We start from the raw sequence: 6,212 nt of genomic DNA on the forward strand, positions 1-6,212 counted from the left end.
TTGCAAGAATTGCAAGCACTAGAAGAAAGAAGTATAATTTGAAGACCTGCCCAAGTATGACTGACAAATTGTGACCGGTATTGTGCCTTGGTATGTACATTTTATGAAGCCATCAATGTGGGGGCTTCCAAAAAGCCTATCTCAACCCATGGTCATGTCTTTGTCTTCTCACTTCCTAGCTGAAACCCCAAAGAGATACCTGGAGGAATCCTACACCAGCAGTTGACAGACGTCCTCTTGCACCTTAGCCTCTGTCAGTTTTGGATGCAGAGATGGCTGTTGCCTGAACCAAGCAGGTAAATGGTGATTGTCAGAGCTGTAGCGCTTTGCCATTGGAAACCCATGAAGCTTTATGAGACCTGTGGAAAAATGTGGAATGATCGCTTGTCTTTAATGAGAACTGAGTCAAGACTTAGACTGAGTCCCAGCTGACTCAAGCCAGACATTATTAGAGCTTGCTAAGCATCATTATAGACAAACAGGTAAAGTTTCTTGCGATATTTCAACAGAGATAAAAGTTGGAAGAAGTTCTACTTAACGTTCAATGACTTTATTCAGTTTTCATTCAAATCATAGAATAGTAAGGGTTGGAAAGGACCTTAAGATCATCTAGTTCCAACCACCAGTGGTGTTTTCTACCACCATCTACCAATCTGGCCATGTGCTCCTCAATTCTGCCTTCTAAAATGTCTGGGCAGACAATACACATTTGTCTAGTTCACACGAAGAGAAGCATTTTGAACTAAATATATAACAAAAGCCACTGCTATTGTTGTAACTTAATATTTGCAGAGGAAATCCAATTACGGCCAAGGAGCAGATCAGTCCTTTTTGATTAGTCCTTTTATTTCAATCCCCAGTTTGTCTGATTAAGATAGATACAACTACAGGGAAGTGTTTGTGAGTTAGTTAAAGGGAAGGCAACACCACTTTGTTCTGCTGTGATATGAATGGTTGGAGTCAAACAGCTAGTGTGGTAGAGCTGTGCTAAGAGGTCATCTTTAAAACATGTGGATGGATGTTAGCTGGTTGAAAATCAAGCCTCTGCTACCTGCCCATTATGAGCATTCAAGTGAATGTACAAGTATGTTGTACCTCTCAGGTGTCTTGTGAGCTGTGATGTGCATGAAAATAGCTTGACAAGCTTATGGCTAACTTGCTGTTCTTGCAAGTTCTTGCGTCGTGGGTGGCAGAGTCAAGCCATCATGCTATGGAATACACCTGTGGTTTTAAGCTGGGCAAGCAGGGTGGCAGCTGGGATTTATTTCCACGTTTTGAAAGTTATCCTCGTGACTGTAAGGGCTGGGTTTGCCAAAATATGCCAGGGACCAGCCAAATTACAAACTGGCTCTGAAACCTAGGACCGGAGGTGCAATGCAAAGCCACTCCACAGGTTTGGGTAACAGGACTTCGCTGTCTCTGCAGGATAGTGATCAGCAATGCCATGTAAATGACTGTAATCACTGTGTCACCAAAGCATGTACACAGTCAGGCAGATCTGGATTCTCCTCATCGTATTGTGCTAGAGTATAACCAGATGGAGATGCCTACAGCTACTGGAGTTTCAGGGAGGCCTACCAGCATTCATGACTGAGTGGGTTCCAACCAACAGCAGCCAAATCATTAAGATTAAGCTTCCCTGGTACTGCATCATTAATCAGTTCAAGTAATTTGACTCACCAAGCATCCTGAAGACATCAGGCTTTGAGCTTTCAGCAGTACCATTCTTGCTGAGGTAGAAAACCAGTGTGGCCAAACTCAATATGAGGTCTTACAGAAGGGGAGTATGGTATTTATGTACATTTCAAGCTGATTTTACTAGCCTGCACTTGTTCTCTTACAGATACAATTCACTGATGCTCACAAGCAAGGAAACATGGTTGTTCAAGTGGTCTGGCCCCATCACTTGCACGCAACATGCACAACAAGGGATAACAGCTGTCAAGTCTTCACTTAACCTCTCAATTTTGGGACAGTTCTTAAATAAACTTTAAGAATTGGCAGTTGCTTTGTAGTGATCCTTGGCTGCAGTCTCTGCTCCTGCCGGGCTGCCAGGAGAAGGAATGGGAGGGAGATGTGATACAGAGGGTCTTTCACGAATGAGTCATGTGTACTATGGGCTTATCAGTGTGAGTCCTGGGTTTGACAAAACCAACACAGTCTGAATTGTTTTTGCTGGGAACGGTGTCATTAGTTATGGATACAAGTTGTCCTTAACCCCCCTGCCCTGCTATTTCTTCTGACACTTACAGAAACGGATTTTCATTCGTACCCATCCCAACATCGCTTTTACAAGTCTCATCACTGACAACTGGCTCCTGCAGATCCCAGCTCTGGTTTTGAACAACCTCTGGATTTTGCTCATGTCATACAAATGACAAAGGGCCAAGACATTCCAGTAGTTAAAAGTGAAAAATAAGTCCCCCACATCCTCCACTGAAAGCACAGTAAAACCTCATGTTTAAAAAGCAAAAATAATTCCAATTATTCATTTCCCATTATAATTCACATTGATCAAAAGCTGCCACCACCTCCTGACCATCTGGCTCCTATTGCTTTCACAGCAATGTGTCACCTTCATCCAACAAGAGGAAAGGTGAAGCACCTGGACCACACGGACTCCATCCCCTTCATCCCCTAGCCCTGATCTGCGGCTATGGGGTGGTATAGAGGGGCTGGATAGAGGCAAAGAGATGCTTTGTCCTTCAGCCTTCAAGCACCTGCCTTTGTGGCCCGGTCTCTCGTTGCTGGCAGTCCATCCAGGCTGTTCGTGGTGTGATGGGTACATCGTGTGGCCAGAAAGGAGAAGTGCAATATCTAGTTGAGCTTTTTCTTGGGCTAAATCCTGCTCAGCTGAGCAACGGAATGATAAAGCTCTGAAGCTGCCCAGCTGCTGGCACTGAAGCTCATTGCTCTGCACTTCGATGTTAGCACTAAAACAGATGTCACTCTAGTTTTCCCTCCATTCTTTATTAATCCTGCTTTATAGGTTTCATTTGTTCAGCTGCCCTGGGTGTGCTTCAGTCTCATTTTCGGGCGCTTCTCCAAAATCAGGAAGAAAAAGCAGCAGCTACCTTTTTTAGGGAATATTTAGCAATAGTGCAGTGGTAGCTATGATGTTCTACAAGAGTGAGGGAAAGTTTGTAAGCTTTCAATGAACCTTTTCATAACTTTATGGAGAAACTAAAGCGACATGGCTCAGTTTGAACCTGCTTATTTAGACACTACTACAGTGACTGTCCAGCTGAAGGACTGGATTCCTCAGGGCCCTTCTGTAGGTCCAGGACCATGATTAGTGAATTAGTGATACAAATGTGGGATCAGAGAAAATCTGCAGGTCCCACCTGAACGGAAAGGTCTGGGAACATGGAAAAGCACAGGGCTGCAACAAAAGAACTGGGAGAGGGTCTGGGAAGCATGGAAATTAATCTAGATGTGAGTAACTGCACTAATACTGGTGGGAAACAGTAGATTAAGGAGCAGGATCAGGAAGTTGAGGGCAGTCAGAAGCATGAGTCAATGCCCTATGCTATGAATAAGGCAGATACTATACCAGGGTGTGTAAAGAGGAATGCATCCTGGACTACCATAACAGTTTTGCCTAATTATAGCCAAGCCCATGCTGGAGTTTTGGACCAGATTTAGGTGTTGAGCATTAAAGAAATGTGGCCCAAAGAGTGAGAATCAAGAGGAGAACAAGGGCAACAGTCCAAGATATGGAAATCCTGACTTGTGGGGAAAAGAAAAGGGCTGTTAGCCTCAAGAAGAGAAGGACCTCTCCCTGCAACCACCTTTGAGAGAGGGGTTAAGCAGAGGGAGTTTGCCAGCCGGGCTGTCCTTATGGAGCTGGAGTGCATTGCTGTCGCCTTGCAACATGGGTATTTTTATAAATCAGGGCCTGAGCAGCTTTAACACAGGGGAGGAATAATGTCAACACTTCAGTGCAGCCAGCAGAAGCAAAGGCAGCTTGAGCAACTCCTTCCCATCTGGATGATAACACTTGAAGACAGGCAGGTGTACTAGCAGGTTACATGTCAGATTAACTCTCTGGCCCTCTGAGGCACAGCATCAGAAATGGGACAGTTTTCCAAATGCAGGCAAATCCTCCCCACAGATAATGCCAAGAGATGGCAAAGTGATTACAGCCAGATTTTCTGTTCCATGCAGTGCTCTAGCAATATTGCTAGCAATGCTCTGCGAACAAATAGGTCAGGTGCATGCCCTGCATTTGCTGACATCTCATCCATCCCAGACATTTGCATTGTGAGACTGAAATCTGATGCCAACGATAGTGTAGATGCTATTCAAGAGCATATGGTGCACGTCCAGGCCTCAGGTTTCATCGCAGAGTATTAACTGTCTGGCTTGTAGTGTGAGACCATCCAAGGTAGAAACAAATTGCAAACTGATGTGCCAAAAGTTCTGGCTAACAGCACAACATTGGTTATGGGCATGTTAAAACTCCGGATACACACAGCTGGTGCTCCTGGTGGATCTGGATCTGTACAGAAACATGGATATTCCCACCAAGAAGGTAGAACTTTTTTAAGAAAATTGATTCTTCCTATCCCAGCTTCTCACATACTCTAGAAATGAGCCACTTCCAAATGTGATCACTGGACGCACGCTCTACTTCACAACATAGGTGTGGGGATTACTGCTGCATTACTGCATCCACGGATGCGGTGAAATCATTTGTCTTTGCTGCGGAACCTTCTTGCTAAAAAACACAGGTCTGAAACAGTCTTGAGGTCTAAAATCAGCAAGAAAATACCCATGTTAGTCTTTGCCAGCCTTCAGTGACTTCGGGTGGGAGTTTGGCCGGGTCTGACCCTGCATTATAGATCAAATACACTAGTGACTCTTCAGCAGAGTTCCTGACAAAGAAGGCCAGATGTCAGCAGGAAAGAGCCGCTAGCGCTCCCCGAGCTTTTAACTACTCTCTCCTTTAGATCACCAGTTTGTTCCCCTTTGTTTATTGACACCGTCCCAGTGTGAGCCCGAGCAGAGGGGAACAATTCTGCGTCGCCCTGGCTGTTCTTGCAGACATCCTGGCACTCGTTTGATGGGAGGCGGAACAGGACACAAACCTTTCCTGCCGGGGCTGAGACCGCAGCCGAGCGCTATTCAGCTCCGAGAACAATGCCTGGCAGCTTGCGAGTAACTTAAACCAGCTAAAAACGGCCGAGCCCGGCTATGAGTCATGACCTACCCGTGTTTGCTTCGGCCTGAAACCAGCGCGGCCTCTACTGCCAGGCAACCGGCTCCCTGTGGAATACGCACTAAACAACATTAGAAAGGACTTCTCTTCCACAGGGGCTCTGCCTGGGTGAACTCCAGCGAAAAGCCAGCTCTCAGAAGCGTGCATCCGAGGCAGAGGGATGGATGTGCAGCCCCCCGGCCGAGCTGCTGCAGCATTCACCGCAGGAAGCCCAAATACGGAGCTGTTACCCAGAACAGAGGTGATGCAGGCTTTTCCTTGGCTGTGAGCTCTGCTCAGTGCGCCGTGCCATGTTACACAGCGGCATTGCAGCTCTGCTCTTTGAAGCGGCCCCGAATCTGATATTCCCACTCTCTGTTCCTTTAAAGAGAATAAAGAAGGTCCTCCCAGATGGTAAATGGGCTCGGTTCCATTGAGGTCAGTAGAGTAAACCTGTGTCACAGCAGCTGGGAATCTGGACTATAATACACAGGGTGGCAGGCTGGGGCATGCTGCAGGGGCGAGCAGTGTGGCCAGTAGCAGTAGCCAGGGGCTTGGGATACCTACCTGAGCGAACCTGAGATGTCTCTTTGGTCCTTCACGGCCTAAAGCTGGCAGCAATGTCATTCATAGATCGCTTTATCAGATAACCGACCTCTAGGAAATCCCAGCGTTACCTAAGAAACAAGCTCCAGGGGCAGGTGATGCAGATAAAAACCAGGATCAGCCTCTGGACACAAACAAGGTTTGTATTTTCCATGGGATATGGGTGCTCCATCCGCCAAAGAAGGGCCAGGCAGAGCCCCCGAGCAGCCTGTTTCAAACCTGTGGTGTGCGCATCTACCCAGAAAGCCGGGTAAACCTCCAGCCTAATGGAGGTAATTATGCTCAACATCACTTTGTATTTAATGTAGCATCGTCTTAGAAATAGAGGTCCTGAGGTCAACCATTAATTCCCGCACATTCAAACTGGAACTTTGGAGTCTGCTCTGGCATGCTGGGCACCACTGGC

This window comes from Lathamus discolor, chromosome 5 (genome assembly GCF_037157495.1).
Source record: "Lathamus discolor isolate bLatDis1 chromosome 5, bLatDis1.hap1, whole genome shotgun sequence".
Classification (NCBI taxonomy): domain Eukaryota; kingdom Metazoa; phylum Chordata; class Aves; order Psittaciformes; family Psittacidae; genus Lathamus; species Lathamus discolor.